Source organism: Xenopus laevis, chromosome 3S, assembly GCF_017654675.1.
Source record: "Xenopus laevis strain J_2021 chromosome 3S, Xenopus_laevis_v10.1, whole genome shotgun sequence".
Lineage (NCBI taxonomy): Eukaryota > Metazoa > Chordata > Amphibia > Anura > Pipidae > Xenopus > Xenopus laevis.
In genome coordinates this window covers 91,599,259-91,618,178 of record NC_054376.1, presented here as the reverse complement: position 1 = coordinate 91,618,178, position 18,920 = coordinate 91,599,259, and positions in this window count along the sequence as shown.

The window sequence follows — 18,920 nt, the reverse complement described above, 5'->3', positions numbered from 1 at the left end:
TTCAACCCTGCATGTGTTTTTAAATTGCCAGTATATTCAGCAGAACTGTACAATAAAATGGTTCATACATCAAACATATAAATTACATACAAATACAGGTATAAGATCCGTTATCCGGAAACCCATTATCCAGAAAACTCTGATTTACGGAAAGGCCCTCTCCCATAGACTCCATTATAATGAAATTATTCACACTTTCAAAAATGATTTCCTTTTTCTTTATAATAATAAAACAGTACCTTGTACTTGATTCAAACTAAGATATAATTTATCCTTATTGGAGGCTAAACAATCCTATTAGGTTCAATTAATGTGTAAATTATATTTTATTAGACTTAAGGCATAGAGATACAAATTACAGAAAGATCCCTTGTCCAGAAAGCCCTAGGTCCCAAGCATTCTGGATAACAGGTTCCATACCTGTACTGACTGATGCAGGAGGTGAAGAGGACCCTATTATAGCAAATACAGTATGTCCTTTTGTCCAGCAATTTACCAGCTATAGAAAAACAAAGCAAAGGTGCTCCAGGAATACAATAACTTTAGAAATATAACCTATGAAAATCAAATACATAAAAACATTAAAGAATAATAATGTGTAATGCACTTTCACAGAAGTACAAGCATGCTCGTGCAGTAGACTCCATGTTTCTGAGATGTACCGAACTTACACGGCAACAGGAAAAAAAAATTTTCCTCGCCAAAATTTGGGCACAGTTTTCTGTGTCACAGCAATACCTCTTGTCTTTCAGCCTTCTGATTGATGAATTTCCTACTCTCTCGCATTGCATAAGGGAATTCTGTCTCTTTATTTAATCCCTGCATTCCACACAGGAAAAAGTTTAAAAAGAATATGAGCATTTACTGTATATTAGTAAATAAAGACAAAGACATCATAAATATGTGTTACTTTTCTGATACTGGAACATACAAAACAGTGTGGAAAAACATCACTGTTGTTTCCAGCAATATGAATGGAAAGCCTGCATTTCAGCGGAGATAAATGTATTACTGCCAACTGACAGCCAGTATTTACTAGCAAAAACTATGTTTAGCCAACAGGACTAACTGGCTGTTCTACTCTTTTGTGTTTGCACCCACTACAAGCTCATGTGACTTGTTTGTTATATAATCAACTATGTATGGTGCTGCTTTGTTAAAATGTTACACACCTCAGTATTTGGATTTTCCTTAAATCTTTTTAGTAAACATATGAGAATAATGCTACACTGTAAATTCATTTACACAACATAAATCATATTAAAATTTCAGTGACATGCACAGTGTTGCACGTGATATCAACTAGTATTAGCAGCATATTAACTGCAGTATTCTAATGTAGCGCTGAATGTCTTAGTCACTACTAATAAAAATAAATATAACCTTAAGGATATTATAACAAAATTAGAGATGCAACTAGAATACTTCTAGGGAGAAGTTGTAGCTATCTCCCATATAGCCAGCTATGGTTTATTTTTACCCCATATATATATAACAAACAGCAACTAATAACATATCCACTTAAAGGAGAAGGAAAAGCTTGCAGCACTTGGGGGTGCCAAATGTTAGGCATCCCCAAGTGATTGTGTTGACTTACCTGAAACCCCAGGCCGGTGCTCCTATCAGCAGAAAACTGCACTGGCCCAGGGTTATACCATTGAGCACCACTTTCGTCTTCTTCTGTCTTTAAATTTCCCGTGGCAATCGCATGCGCAGTTGAACAAAATAGCTGTCTTTTTAGTTAAAGTTCGGCTTTTCATTCTACTGCGCAGGTGCAGCCATGGGAAGAAGGAGGAAGATGGAAGAAGATCGCTCCGTGGCTCCACTGGTATAATCCAGGGTATAATTCAAATATAAACAAGCACATGTTTTAACCAGAGAGGACTGGTATAATCCAGGGCAGTTGCAGTTTTCTGCTGATAGGAGCACCAGCCTGGAGTTTCAGGTAAGTAACTACAATCACTTGGGAGTGCCTAACATTTGTGCTGCAAGCCTTTCCTTCTCCTTTAAGTATACTACAGTGTTTGTTATGATGGAAATACATTATTCTACTTTCTCTAAATGACCCACAGGTCAGGTAAGTACTAGAGGGACCACTGAACTAAGGGCAAGTGGGTAGAACTGAGGTTTCAAATATAAACAAGCACATGTTTTAACCAGAGAGGACTTACCCTTTAGATTTAGCCTGTGAGTAAGATGGACCCACGTTTACAACATGGATATATCAGGAACATGACAATAACTTACATGCAGGCACTGAAACAGTGAAACAGAAATAATTGTCAAATAAAAGATTCCTATAGGTGATGGCAAAGCAGAGACAGGTTTTGTTTGTATGCTTAACAAGCTGTACAGCAGCAATGGCCTGTGGAGAAATATATCCAGGAATTCCATACTCCACATCAAAATAGTCCTTATAATCCTTATAAAGCCACATGTTGACTGGATACAGAGCATATGAGGGGCCACACATGGCATAGACAGCATTTTTATTGTACCAATTGTTCCTGCAAAATAAAAATAATCAGAACAGCAGATGTGTAACAAGTTGCTGCAGCTCCTCTTTCTTTCCTCATATACGGATGCACCATGCACTGGCCTACATAGTATACTGGCAGAGGACATTTTCAAACCTGCCAAATCCCCAAATGAATATGCCTAGTGTATAGGGGGCCTCCCTTATATGCACAGCTTTAGGAGACAGGACAATTACAAGAAGAACCGTGCACTACTTATGCACAGGAGCTCTACATTGTCTGCCCTTTAAATGAGAACTAAACCCTAAAAGTTAATATGGCTGTAATTGCTGGGAAACTGAACTTAATGAACCAGCCGAAAGGTTCAGTATCTCTATATAAGTAATGATCCAGGCATTCAAAACTGTCACAGGAGTTTCCCATCATGGATTTGTTTGGAGTGTGTTATTGACACTCACATGCTCAGTGGGCTCTGAGCAGCTGTTGAGAAGCTAAACTTAGGGGTCGTCACACATCATAAAACAGAAAATGAGGTTTGTCATATAAGCTCATGCTGCAGAGCTGATTATTAAATTCTGATGCTAATTGTGGTGGTTTCTGAGCTGCCAATACCAATTATCTGAACTATTTTCTATTCAGCCTTATATTGTGACATTTATATTCTATATATACAGTATATTGTCATACCTCCCACTGTCGCGGGACAGTCAAGATTTTGTAGGCTCAACCCGCAGTCCTGGATTGTTAATGAAATGTCCCAACTTTCTATTTGATCTGCTGCACTGAACAGCCAGAAAAAGATACAAAGTTTCTAAAACTTAATTGGCTTCTGAATAGCCCAGAATATGCGACAGGTGCACTTCAATACATTTTTAACAATTTAAGATAAGCAAAGAAACAGTTGTTACAATTTAAGATAAGCATGTCTCTTGGGGAAACTGTGACTTGCAGCTTAAAGGGAAATTCACTTTCATTAGCAAAACTGTAATAACACAAAAACCTGATGCTAAAACCTCCAAAAATGTGCTCAAACTTTCCATAACCTGCAAATTTTGTAAAATGGACATGGTAAATAGGGGGTGTGGTCATAAGATGGGCGTAGTCAAACAATTTGCATGCCAAATCTTTTTGTCCCTCTTTCTATTTCCAAAATGTTGGGAGGTATATTTTATGCATCAGTCCCTATGCTCAGTGAGTGAAAGCAGCACAGAGCATGTGCAGTGAATCAGCAGAAAAGAAGATGGGGAGCTACTGGGGCATCTTTGGAGACACAGATCTTTACTGCTAAAGGGCTGTGGTTGCCTTGGGCCCAAACAAAAACTGAAAACATGATAACCTACTTCTTTAGTTAAGCTTTAGTTCTCCTTTGATCTCAGGAGACTGGTGTTATTTAACCACACCGCATTTGCTTAGTAATCGTCCTATATATTATTGTAGTTGTTCGGCTTGTGTGAGCTCTTAGTACATACGTGCACAGAATTACTAAAACATACGTAGGGAGAATTTTCAGTTTTTTTTATCTTTTGCTTTTTTAACATTTTCATGCCCTTGGTCAGTGACAAGAATGCAATAATGGCAAGTATCTGTGTTTTTTGGCACCCAATGGCATCAGCTGTGTCAACAGCTGGACATGTTCTAATCCTGTTTCTTATCTGTACTGTACAGAAGTTGAATCCAAGGCTTCTCTTATGTTGAAATAATATTCATATTTAGCATTTATGATAGAGAAGCTTATATTACTATGGCTAAAGCTGTGTCACAGCCTCATGTCATCAATTATTTTTGCCTTGCAAATGCTTACATCGCAGCCAACATTCTGAAATTAGGGATAAGCTCATGTGAGTGAAGATATATTTTATTTTTGGAGTCTACATAATGCTGTAGTAACAATTATGAGCCTGGAGTCGATTCATTGCTCATATAGTAACACAACAACTTTTGAGTAACATCAACATGGGCTGGTAAAACAAGGAAACTGAAATAGATGTTGATTTCAAAGAAGATTAAACCCCATTACATGGACCTATAGTAAAAAGGTTTGTAAATGTACAACATTTTTTAACATTGATATTCTGAATAATATCACATCCCATAGATGCACAAAAAAAACCTAAAAGCCTTTATTTCTTGCTGGCTCAGGGCAGACAAACAAAATCACTCAACATGGAGATGATGTTCATGTTGCAGAAAGTAACTACAATACAGATATGCTTTTGAAGCATTTTTCTTATGTTGAGTATACAGTACTGTGTTTGTCTTGGACATAAGTTACTTTGTTTATCATATGAAAAGATGTATATAAAACAGAAGCGCATTACTGCTATATAGGAACTACACACCTTATTTCAGAATTGCCCGTATAATGGGGCATAGGTCACCAAAGCAGAAGATTTACAATCATTGTAGAAAGTAAAAAGGCAGCGGGAGCATAGATACAAACAATAAAAGGGAGAAAAGCGGAAATAAGGAAAGTGGTATTCCTAAAACCCATGTGGTCTCAACACAAATCTGATACAATAATCAACAACACTGGATCATGTTATAATATCACCAGACTAATGTAAAAAAGAAAAATCATTGCTGTCCCTAATCCTTCAGACTAGATCTTTACAAGGCAGAAATTATAACTGCCGCATAAGGGAATCATTTATATACAGTAGCAAGTAAGGAAGCCATTATAGACACACTAAATATAGTGGGACACCAGGACTTGTCCAGGGTCGCAAAGAATCAAAGCAGGGTTTCTAATATGAGATCCCACAAGGTTGATCACTTAACCAGTAGGCCAACTCCTCTAAATCCCAAATCACAGCCTGTTCTCATTCAAGTATAAGAAAATTCACACAATCTTACAAATTTTAAATTGGAGAAAATGGTCCAAACTAGAGTCCAGCACAGGTCCAAATGAAAGGACCTGTGCCTGACCCGAACCCGCTGACCTCTAACCTGACCCACACCTGCAACCCAACACATCCCCCTACCCAGAGCCACTACCTGACCCACACCCTATATGTCAAACTTACCACCCGACCTGGGACCTGTGAAACCGGGAGTGACATCATTTCAGATCGGAAGTGGCGTCACTTCACGGCCCGTTCATCCAGAAAGGTACAAATATTTCCTTGTAGCACCAGGGAGGGTGGGAGGGACCAGTCTTGCAAATTTGCCCAGGCAGGTTACCTACGGGACTACCTGCATGGGTAGGGAATCAGTGATTTTCTACCGCTTTGCGGGTATTCCGTGGGTACCCGACCCAGTGCAGGGCTCTAGTCCAGACCACACTGGGCCACTTACTAGAGCATGTAATGGCATATTTACATTTGCGTAGGCTTCATGATATTTTGTTGCTGTTACGAACATATTTGCATCTAAATAGATGGCACTTTACAAACTATCTGAGTATTCTTTCTACATGTTTGTTCTCCGTTTTTGACCCATAGCTGTTTTTCAGCTTTTTATTACATATTTGGTTTGGCTTTAGCCTTTTCATCTTTTCTCCTCTAGTACAGTGTACGACCTCTTGTGTGTTTCGAATTTGTGAACCTGAGCTACCAGTTCAGACTTTGGCCTCTTCCTATACTTGCTTTTCCATCATTCCTATTCAGTCCTCCTATTTCCAGCTCCAGTTGTCCTCGACCAAGTGTGAAGCACTGGAGAGGCTATTTCTTGATTGCATATTCTTCTAAATAAAACCTGGTTGCAAAAGGACTGTTTTCCCATCACATGCACACATTAAAGCTTTGGTAAAGAAAAAGAGCGTTTCATATGATGTTTTCATAATAAATTATTCCCAGTAATATTTCCACAACAGAGTAGCATAGATAAACTGTATCACATGACTGATTTTGTTTCACTTGTTCATTCAGTCTTTAGCTAAGTATTACATGACATCTGAACACTAGCTGATAAAAATAAACCTAGCTACAGCGTTCTTGCAAAAGTATCAGACTACACAGAATTTCAGATGGCAGAATGTTAACAATCCAAACTGGACTGTACTTAACCACTGCTGATTAATGTGTTTTATACTGTTCTCTGGATGTTCGTATATGCAATGAAATATTGCTGTGTTCCATATTTATTAAAAAATTTAAATATGAATGTATAATAAATATGGAATAACTGTTATGTCCTAGAACTAGCCCAGATGTGTCTTATGATTATACAGTATTATTTTTTGTTTTACATTTAGTTGAGTCACAGAAATTAACACAGAAAGTACGAAATAGAATAAAGTCCATCAGTTTGAATCATAAACATCCAGAGATAGAGAGGCAGAAGCCATATGATATGCGGCATATGTCTATTGATGTCAGCAAGTGATATTTGGGGTTTACCAGTAAATCAGTCATTACAACTTCTGTTGGCAGAAAATGCATATCCTGGATGGGTGCTGACAAAAACAAAACCCTTCATATACTTGTGAACAAAACCTTGTTTATTAAGTTTCAGTGAATGTCCTTTAATTACTGGCACAGGAACAACTTAGTATTCAAAAGGGATAACGTCTTATAAAATCCCATTTATTGCATGGCTTCTCCCCTCTCAATGTATTCAGACCCTGCATTGCTGTATCTATTGGTTGCTTTTTTCATTTGTTCTGCATTAAGCAGGGGGCCGTCTTTAGCTCTTGTATCAGTTAGATTTTGTCTGTAACCTGTATGTTAGATATTTGTATTTTACAAAGAACTTTGTAGAAATTGTTTGTATCACATCATTCCCTGCTCCAGCAGAACCTACAATCGGAAGTGTGAGAAGAAGAAACTAGACTACCCTGAGAAACACAGACATAGTATATAATAATATAGAAACACAATGCAGAACCCAAGTCCCATAGTTTTATGCATACAACCTACACATGCCTTCAGTCACTCCATTCCTACTCCCTAAATCATGATATAAACAGCAGAACTTGATAAGTTAACCTATGACACTATCTGGCAGAATTCCATGGCAAGTTTGGAACACAAAGTTATGCACATTAATATTAGTGGCACAGAATACAGGCATCTGTTTATTATAAGCTTATGTTTTGATACCTGTGCTCATTTTTTTTTATTGATAACATCTACAGTATGTGCAAGCCACAATGTATTTGTTAACGAACATTGTTTCGCTCAACATCATTAAATTCTGACCAAAAGCTTGGACTGTCATAAGACAATCCAGTGCGGCTTTTCTTTCCAGTCTAGCCTACATTAAAGCATCATTATCCTGGCCAAGGATGGAATTAGAAGAAATAATATTTTTATGGTGTTTTTAAAAAAGTGATGATTGAGGTTCAGAAAGTTTTGCTTTGTAAATCACACAGTTGGATCAGGGTATTATGATGTTCAATTGATATGTTTGTTATGTCAAGACTACAATAATTCTTTAACTGATAAACTAACAGCTAGGGGCACATTTACCTATGGTCGAATATTGAAGGTTAATTAACCCTTGATATTCGACCGTCGAAGTAAAATCCTTCGACTTCGAAGTCGAAGGATTTACCGATATTCCTACGATCGAACGATCGAAGGAATAATCGTTCAAACAATTCGAAGGATTTTAATCCATCGATCGAAGGATTTTCCTTTGATCAGAAAATTGTTAGGAAGCCTATGGGGACCTTCCCCATAGGCTAACATTGGCCTCGGTAGGTTTTAGGTGACGAACTGGGGGTCAAAGAATTTTTTAAAGAGACAGTACTTTGACTATTGAATGTTTGAATAGTCGAACAATTTTTAGTTCGATTCGAAGTCGAAGGTCGTAGTTGAAAGTCGAAGTAGTCCATTCGATGGCCGAAGTAGCCAAAAAAAACATTCGAAATTCAAACTATTTTTCCTCTATTCCTTCACTTGAACTAAGTAAATGGGCCCCCTTGTGTTGATAAAGTAAGCTTGACTCATATGTTAGCACCTGAAAAGAGTATCACTTTAGGGCAAATTTACTTATGGTCGGGTTAATTAACCCTCGATATTCGACTGCCGAATTGAAATCCTTCGACTTCGAATATCGTTGGATCGAATGATCAAACGAAAAATCGTTCGATCAAACGATTTAATCCTTCGAATCGTTCGATTCTAAGGATTTTAATCCATCGATCGAACAATTTTTCTTAGACCTAAAAAAGCTAGCTACCTTCCCCATAGGCTAACATTGACTTTGGTAGCTTTTAGGTGGCGAACTAGGGGGTCGAAGTTTTTTTTTAAAGAGACAGTACTTCAACTATCGAATGGTCGAATAGTCGAACGATTTTTAGTTCGAATCGTTCGATTTTTGTATGCTGACGTCACACCCCTGGAGAGTTCAGGGTCGGTACTGATCCCCACTTTTGTATTAGTTAGATGTTATGCAACTGGGCTTGGGTAGAGGGCAGCCTAAAAGACCACTACAATCATCAACATCCAGCACAGTGTGGGCATTGGGTTTCCATTGTTTTATAGAACCTCTGTTTATGTACACCCTACTTCATAGCCAAGAATACAGGAATGATGTCATTAAAGCATTATTCGGCAGTCAAAAGAGGTTCTAAGGAAGTTTTTTAAATTGACCCTATACTAGTTCACATAAAGTACCCCACCTGTAGAAGAATACATACTGCTACCATTACGAGCTCGCCCAAATCATAAATCCTTTTTTCGCAAGATCCATTAAAATGAATTACACCATATCCAAAGTAATCAAAGGTTTTTGTAAAAAAAATAGGCCCAAGATGTTCTTTAAAAGTTACAAAATGATCACCTCTTTACAGTTAAAGAACCAGTGTGCAATATGTATCATAACTTTCAATATTTTAGTACTCTCGAAAACATAGATATTCTTGTGGACAGGGCTGCCATAAAGGGGGCACAGGGGGATAGTCGTCCTGGTCCCAGTAGAATTAAAGAATTAAAGTTTAAAGCCCCCCTTGAGAGAATGCAGGACATTACCGAAAGCTGAAGCTGCTAAAAAGCCAAAGCCACTGAAAAGCTGAACCCACTGAAGAACCAAGTTGCCAAAACGAGCCGAAGTTGTGAAAGGAGCCAAAGGAGAACAAAGAAGATCACACACAAAATTTAGGTAAGTTCCACAGTACATGACAGCCAGGGTCGGAGTAGGGGGGCCCTGGGACAGCAGTCACAGTGGGCCCCCGTCCGGCCCCCGCTCCCCTACTGTGACACGTGAGCCACTTGGCGCCATGCACCCCTCGGCGTGCATGCACAAACAGTGCCACTTGGTGCGCATGCGGCAAATGCACTTCCACTTTTTAGACAATCCCAATATTGGGAGATGGGGTCTGGCCCAGCCCATGAGGGTTGGGGCCCACCGGGTTTTTTCCCGGTGTCCCGCCGGGCCAGTGCGACCCAGCTCCCACTAAAATGAAAAAACATGCAATAAAATCAAATTCCATATGCACATTATTTTAGTTCACCATGTTTTGCGGAAAATTAAGGGAATGCAAACACAAATTGGGTGCATTATACCTTTTATAATGACTTAGGACACTAAAGATACCTAAATAATTAGGCGAAAGAGAATGCCTGTAAACTAAACAGAACAAAACAATATTTACCAGTTAAAAACAAAGGTTAAATGTAGCACTTGTCAATTCCAGTGTGCAGAAGGAGGAGGACATATAGTACATATGCTGATCCCTGATACAGTTTCTTGTCTGAAATGTTTCACTTCATGAAAATGTGCCAGAGGCAAGTACTTGAAAGGTGTTGTTGTGAGAAGTTTCAACCTAAACTCACGCAGTAGGTAGGTATGCTAAGGACAGGCAGCAGCTTGAATGAGTGCATGGTAGTTACTGAAAGTTATGGATGTATATATATATATTCAATAACAAAGTAAAATGGGAAGGGCCTATGCCAAGTATGGTACAAGAAGTAGTGTCCTTTCAGCTGTGTGTGAGCTATAACTACTGGCTAATGCAGGTGCAAAACTTGGGTTTGGGTGAACCCAGAACAAACAGATACCGGTGTCCGTGTCTCCCTTACCTCTTGTTGAGGTTTTTTTTTTTACAGATGTGCAGAAGTTATAGCAAATTAAAAATAGATGTTATCCTCTTCACTTCTTCTCTTTTACTTCTTTGATAAATCTAAAGTTCCTGTATAAGAACAACTGACACCAACGTTTCTTAGTGAAAATGTATGGGGCAGATTTATCAAAGGTGGAGGTGAATTTTCATATGAAAAAAAATTCGAACTTCAAGCTATTTTTTGTGTACTTCGGCTAGGAAATAGTCCAAATTTGATTGGAATTTAAAAAAAAAATCAAAAATTTGAATATCGAAATTTATCATGTACTGTCTCTTTAAAAATTCGACTTTGACCATTCGACATCTAAAACCTGCCGAATTGCTGTTTTAGCCTATGGGGGACCTCCTAGAACCTATTTGGAGTCAATTGGTGGACTTTGAAAAATCAAAGGTTTTTTTGGGAAAAACTTTGAATCGAAATCGATCGAATGCGCTATTCCTTCGATTCCAACAATTTGAATTTGGCCGACTACAGACCTATTCGATTGAAAACAGACCTATTCGACCAAAAAAAACTTCAACTTCATTTTGGTTGGTCTTTTTGAATTTGAATTTCGAAGTTTTTTCAATTCGAAATTCGACCCTTGATAAATATGGCCCTATGTGTTTAGTTATTGTTCAGCCTGGAGACCCTTTCTGGGCTGAGGTGAAGAACCGCATATAGCAGTGCTCTACCCTTGAGAGCAGCTGAGTGAGTCATAAGTAAAAGAGATTGTGGCAGGCACTAAAGTGACAGACTGAAGAGAAATAAGACACAGGCAACCTATTTTCTGTTTTGTGGTTCTTTCCTGAATGCCCATCAGATCACTGTACTGCCAAGGTATGGAAAAGTAGTAAGCAACAACCACATATATTTGGAGGGACCCCAGTGTCGGGCCAAGTCGGTCAGGCGTGCGCATGTGCAGAAGAGCGAATGCATCCAGGATGTGAGGTTTGCTGCCGCAGGTGGGGGAAACAAGGGTTTGATAAAGAGGAAGAGGTAAAGTGCCGGCACCCCTCCACCTTTGTGCCCTAGTCACGTGCCTCTTCTGCCTAACCCTCACCCCAAGTGAGTGGCTACCATGGTGAAGAGTGTGCCCAAGGAAAGTACAGACTTCATGTCGGAGAGTTCTATGTAGTGGATGGTAACGGATACTTTAAGGCATTACCATTGACTTGGCATGCTTGGGTAAGAGCTTATTCTAGTGGAGTGTTGCCATTCTGTGGAGAAGAGGGATCCTTAACCTGTCAGTGAAGAATATAGGTGTTGTGCGGAGGAGGGTGCTCTGGACACTCCTGTTGTAGAATCAGGGCTGACTATAATAGTGGGTCCTAAGTTTTCAGAACTCACTACAGTGGAGCACACTGTGACTGTACTTAAAAGGTGGAAGCTGAACCACACCATGAAGATTAACCCTCCCATGGAGTGCCTTCAGGGCCACTGTGGAGAAAGCAGTGGTTAGAAAGGCTGTATTCTGTGGCAGAGGCCTCATTTGGCTGTTAGGAACAGTAAGGCATTAGTTGCTTAGATTCCACCTGGCTGGAAAGTGTATAAGTAGGAGTATCATAAAGAGGAGAATGTTGCCACAAGATTTGGATGATTATTATGGCCCTCCTGTTGTCTCCTGGATGAAGAAAATTCCAGGGTCCTGACAGGTAGTGCCTAGCCTGATGTTTTTTAGGTCTGTGTCTCAGGTGTAATGGATAATGCAAGTATTTGGGGTTTGTATATGCCTGATGCATCTGAGTGGGTATAGGACCAGATGGATGCTTTGTCGGCGTATTGTAATAATTAAAGGGATACTGTCATGGGAAAAAAACATTTTTTCAAAATGAATCAGTTAATAGTGCTGCTCCAGCAGAATTCTGCACTGAAATCCAAAACAGATTTTTTTATATTCAATTTTGAAATCTGACATCGGGCTAGACATATTGTCAATTTCCCAGCTGCCCCAAGTCATGTGACTTGTGTTCTGATAAACTTTAATCACCCTTTACTGCTGTACTGCAAGTTGGAGTGATATCACCCCCTCCCTTCCCCCCCCCCAGCAGCCAAACAAAAGAACAATGGGAAGGTAACCATAACAGCTCCCTAACACAAGATAACAGCTGCTTGGTAGATCTAAGAACAGCACTCAATAGTAAAAACCCATCTCCCACTGAGACACATTCAGTTACATTGAGAAGGAAAAACAGCAGCCTGCAGGCACAAGTCACATGACATGGGGCAGCTGGGAAATTGACAAAATGTCTAGCCCCGTGTCAGATTTCAAAATTGAATATAAAAAAATCTGTTTGCTCTTTTGAGAAATGGATCTCAGTGCAGAATTCTGCCAGAGCAGCACTATTAACTGATTCATTTTGAAAAAAAACATTTTTCCCATGACAGCATCCCTTTAAAAATAAAAACTCTGCCCTGGTTGCCTGACCCACAAAGGCCAGCCGCACGAGAAATTTGCTTGCTTCTGGAGCCGCTCCAGTAAACACAAAGGATGTGCAATCGCGTGATTTTTCAGGTGGACGGGTAGGAGGGGACGACAGAGGATGCCAGCCTCCTTGCTCCCTCAGAAGAAATCCAGCACTGTCCACCCAGGAAGAGAGAAGCATCAAAAGGACTGAACTATATCCAGTTTGTGGCCTTGGAGTGGTAGTATGAGAGAACCATTCTTTTTCATGGGGTGAAGTACTCCCCTGATTTTAGCCTAAATGTCTATCCTCTTTATGGAACATGTGTGGAGAAGCCTCGTCTGAGATAGGTTAGGAGGAGTTACCAAAGAAGATCTGAAAAGTTAAAAGGTGTCCACATTATACAAAGGTGATCCAATTTATATGTACTTTACCATTTTTTGTTTTCTTGTTTAGGAGAGGCTTCTGAAGTGTGGTGTACAGTGTAAAATGTTTAATGTTTTCTGGGACCCTAGCAATGTTCCCTCTAACAAATTGGAGTGTGCAAAGATTTTTGTGTGAAAACACAACATTTTGTATCAATTCTAACATGACCACACAGTTTATAATAACTGGGCACACAAGTTATTATAGAATTGCAAGTTCAGTGTCGGACTGGGATGCCAGGGGCCCACCAGAAAACCTTAGACTGTGGCCCACTTTCCAAACTATTATTCCTGCTCTCTTCACTCAACCTCTTTATTCTCCTACATACTATACTCTATTCTTCCATTATTAAGCCCCTTAAAGAAATAGGAAATGACCATGAAATAGGCCAAATGGTTAGAAGCAAGAGGCCCACTGACACCTGGGCCCACCGGGAGTTTTCCTGGTATCCCTGTGGGCCAGTCCGACACTGCATGTACAGATCTATATAGAATATATAGGGTTTTTCAAGAATCACCAGTAGGCAAGACCTATTGTTTTTGAAATTTCTAGCAACATCTAGAAATAGGCAGTGTCGGACTGGGACTCCAGGGGCCCACCCAAAAAGCTTAGACCAGAGGCCCACCAAAAAACCTTAGACCAGGGGCCCACTCTCAGTACTACTATTTTTCCTCTCCTCACTCAACCTCTATTCTCCTAGTCTATTTTATTTATATACTATAGTACTATAATCTATTATTCCATCTATTTAGCCTCTTTGTTCTCAATGAAATTGAGAATGACCATGAAATAGGCCAGATGTTTAACAGCATGAGGGCCCACTGACACCTGGGCCCACCAGGAGTTTTCCTGGTATCCCTGTGGGCCAGTCCGACACTGTGCACGTTGCATAGAAAATAATTATTTTGTGCACATAGCTGAGAAGGAATTAGAGGGAACATAGAACTCTAGTCAGAAAGAAGGGGTTTTCCAAGCAGAGAATGTTCAACATGTTCATCATCCCTGTTGTGAAAAAGTGTAACCTATATACCAGCTGGCACAGGGACAGTATGAGAACTTTTTGTTCACTAGTCTATAGAAGGGTGAGGGAGCACATCGGGAGCCCGAGGTAACATAGTAACATAGTAAGTTAGGTTGAAAAAAGAAACCTGAGCTCCTAGTCAATTTGGGGGTATGGGACTCCCTGACCAATTTAAAGCTATTGGCAGGTACATCCTAGTGGGGTTATGCAATAAAAGAAAATAATAAGAATAAAATAAAAAAAATTGTATTTAAGGTCCGACTGTGATTTGCACCTAGCTCCACATTGGAAATCTGGCACTAGGTTACACAAGCCTGCTCTGTTTTTATGGCCTCCCATGGTGCTCTTATTTGTGTCTCTGAATGACACACAATTTAGGGGCAGGAGGGAAGACACCTATGTGCCGTCTCGTACCCAGCCAGCAGGCAGCACTTTACTCATCAGGGTAGCCCAGGAAATCCAGAGAGCACATTTTGAAGTACAGAGACCTGCAGAAATTCTGATATTCAAAGTGGAAAAAACATGGAGAAAGGCACCACTTGTTTTGTTTTTTGCACCTTGTCTTGTATTTATAAATTACATTTTGAACATCACAAACTATATGTGTATCTGTTAATAGTTTCACTCACTTGTAATCCTTCACTCACTTGTAATCCTATACAAAGCTACCTTTGTTTTCTTGAAGTTCTGTTTATCTAGGTGTATATGTAAATATATAAACATCAGCACTTCTGGTTATGCTTTGATGGTTCATTGTGGAGCCATCATCTGATTCCTTGTGTCTCCTGACAAGTATTTTCTGGTTTTGACCTCTGCCTGTTCTAGACTCCACTGTTCTGCTGTCAGCCATGACTTCTCCCTGTGCTTGACTTTGTTTCATGCCTTTGATACATCTGCTTTGTTTGGATGTTTTTCTTGTCAGTCTATTTCTCTCGGTTCTTGTCAGTGCATATTTGTTTATTTCTGGTGTATCTGGTTATCTAGTCTTCTTGGTCCCTGCAGAACCCAGTAAAGTTAGTTACTCTATTACAATTCCCCCAACGCTGTATTTTTTATGCTAAAAGATTTCCTCTAAAGGACTCAAGTTGTAAAGAACAAGATTGCTCTCTATTTGCCCAATTAATATTTTTATAAACATGTCCCTTTATGAAAGTATCAGTAGTTCAGAAACAAGAGATCATATACCATTTTACACCTTGAAGTATGGATATGTATTCCTAGACATATATAATCTTTGACAAGGTTTAGTAACCTCTCAGATTCTAAGTTGGTTCATAAAACCTTATGGCTTTTTCCTTGCACCCTCCAAGTGTTTCATAGAGGTAGTGATACACATGAAATCTTCACTTACATGGGGTTCCTCTTTAATGAATAACAATGTTTAGATAAACATTCTCTGAACTAAACATAAAAATCGTAATAATATTCGATATGTAGGTAAGTTGATTCCATACAGGTATGGATCCCCGTTATCCAGAATACTGGGAACCTGGGGTTTTCCAGATAAGGGCTCTTTCTGTAGTTGGATCTCAATAGTCTGCTATAAAATGATTTAAACCTTAAATAAACCCAATAGGATTGTAAGGATTAATTATATCTTAGTTGAGATCAAGTACAAGGTACTGTTTTATAAGTAGAGAGAAAAAGGGAATCACTTTTAAAAATGTGAATTATTTGATTAAACTAGAGTCTACAGGAGACAGCCTTCCCATAATTCGCTGCTTTCTGGATAATGGGTTTCATGGATCAACTGAAACAAATTTTCTTTCAAATGTACTTCTTCATTAACGATTTACCAATGGAATATTTGCTCTGGGCCTGCCAGTGCATTAAAGCAGCCCAGAAATTGCATTTACATAATTGTCTGTGGTTGTATGCACATTTCCTGTTAGTAAAAATAACACATCCGGAATTATGTCAATTGTCTGTTTAACAATTACAGGTATGGGACCTGTTATCCATAATGCTTGGGACCTGGGACTTTCCGGATAAGGGATCTTTCCATAATTTGGATCTCCATACCTTAAATCTGATATAAAATCAATAAAATAATATTATAAACCCAATAGGATTAGGATGAATTATATCTTAATTGAGATCAAGTACAAGGTACTGTTTAATTATTACAGAGAAAAATAAAATAATTTTGAAAAATGTGAAATATTTAATTAAAATGGAGTCTACAGGAGACGTCCTTCCCATAATTTGCCACTTGATAATGGGTTTCTCGATAATGGATCCCATACCTGTATTTCGTAGCATATATTGCATCAGTGCAAAAACAAACAGTGACCAACCAGCAATAAGGTTTATGGTTATTAGTCTAGCGCAGTTAGCTAATTGAAATCATATATCTGAATTAGCCACAATGCTGCAAAGGTTCACCTGCTTCTTAAACTTCTGGTTCTTGTATATAAAAGCAAATAAACTGCTTTTTAGGGCTGTGAAAAAAAACAAATAGAATAAAAGTAATTTATGTCTTAAACTCAAACCTTCTTCCTACTACAATCTACAAAACTGAATTACATATAATATCACTAATATTGTATAGTATAATATCGCTAATATTGTTTTGAAATCAAATCATCTTTAAAACTACATAGACATCCAAAATGATCAAGCAGTCACTGTCTTTAACTGCTCAGTGATAAATATGTCAGTAACCGGACTTCCAGTTCCAAATTTAGCAGCGGCAGCAGTTAGGCATCTCATAAATGTGCCACTGGTGGTGGTCACAAGGGTTCCCTTCTGACTCTTTTAAAACTGTTGAAATATTGTACAGCTAGAAAAAGTTGTGTTGTTGGCTTGTTTAACAATACAATAAATTTGGTTCCTTGATTAGATGCTTGGAGATGATGTCCTGGGTTACGCTGCTAGTAAAGGAATACAGTTGCCTGCAGGCTACAGTCTGTTTGAGCCAAATGTACTACTTTGTCTAGCTGTCAACAAGTTACTGTTTTTTTCAGTGACCCAAATGGAAAATGTTTCAGCAAACAGTTGCTCAGGAGGAGAGAGGACAAAAGCTTATGTTACACGTCCATCAGCAACATGGAAGGCTGCAGATACCTGCTTCTTAATCACTTTCCTGTCATGTTGCTTTAAAGGGAAAATGTAGCCTATTTTTGAGAAGTATTGATCACCTGTTTGACTTCAAAAGAGTACAAAGTAAGAAGGCATAGATTATTGTGTTTGGAAAACATTCCTTCCCTATACATTTGCATTTGAGCTGGAGCTGACGTTTTGTTTGCCTGCACCAGGGCAGTCCAACAATGTCCCCTTCCTCTGCTCAATTGTCACTATCAATAATCAAATTCCTGGATTGAGGGGTTTTTCATGTTTCGCCAGACAGTCCCCATAGTCTTCTGCAGAACAACCACTTGTGAATGCAGCCCTGTACAGTAGAATAAAACAAGGCGATAACAAATAGGGGTCAATACAATAATAAAATAAAAGATAAATACAAAGCATACTTTCATTCAGGTGTAAGTGCTAAGTGTTAAAAGGACAATTGGAAGGAGGTTTCTAGTCCCCTAGAGCTTACAATCTGAGTGGAGAGAATCCACTTAGCAGTATAGAAATTCCAAAACTTAAAGGAGAACTAACAATTAATTAATGAAGTAATAATGGCCAGGAAAGGCCTAGGTAAAAATGTATGTACGCGTATAAATGTAAATGTTCAGCACAATCCAGCTTATAAGTGGCACATATAAATAAAAAAAAGAAATAAATAAGCATATTTAAGTACTAACCAAAACCTGCAAGGCCAAGCTGAATATTATATGGCACTAAAATGAAATGAAATAAGGATGATTTAATTGCATTGCATTGCAGTAGGAAGTGTACTGTATCATATTCTATTTGTAAAAGGTAAACCTATTTAGATATTTAAGAGAGAGTGGAGAGATGCTTGTTTGATAAGGAATGTTTCTGGAATTTGTATATTAACTAACCCTCTCACCAACAGAGATGGCCATAAAGTTGAAGATCTGCTCATTTGATGTCGTAGAGACAGAGCCGCTATCAGAAATCACAGGACACCTTACAGGTGTGCTCTTCCCACCACCACAGGCCCCACCCTAGACCACACACACCCCCACATCACAGTAAAAAAGTGACACAAACATGGGTGCAAAAAACCCATTGGTGTCCAAGGTCCCCCCTACAAAACTATTAGTGGCCAGGGTCCTCCACAGAAGGTAAAAAAAACATTGGTGGCCAACCCCCTTACAAATTAAAAAAAGAACATTAGTGGCCAGACCCCCTAATGTGGTCAGGGCCCCATTCGATAATAATTAAATAAAAATTGGTGGCCAGTGGCCTATAGAGTATTAAAAAACACATTGATGTTCAGTGGAATTTATCTCAGGTTCTTCTTCCTTGTTCTTGGTGATGACAGCTTCTTCAGTATCCTTTGGTTCCTTAGGGGCTTCAGGACTTCAGGTCTTCTGGTTTTCGGTGCTTCGGGACATTGAGTTCTGCTCATGCGCTGTCAAGGGGGGCCCAGCTTATTCAGAAAGAGTAGCACAGCCAGGTCCACTTTAGGCCCAGGCCTGGGACAACTGGATTTTTCTGATTTTCGGCCGAATATTGGTTGGGGACCTCCGTC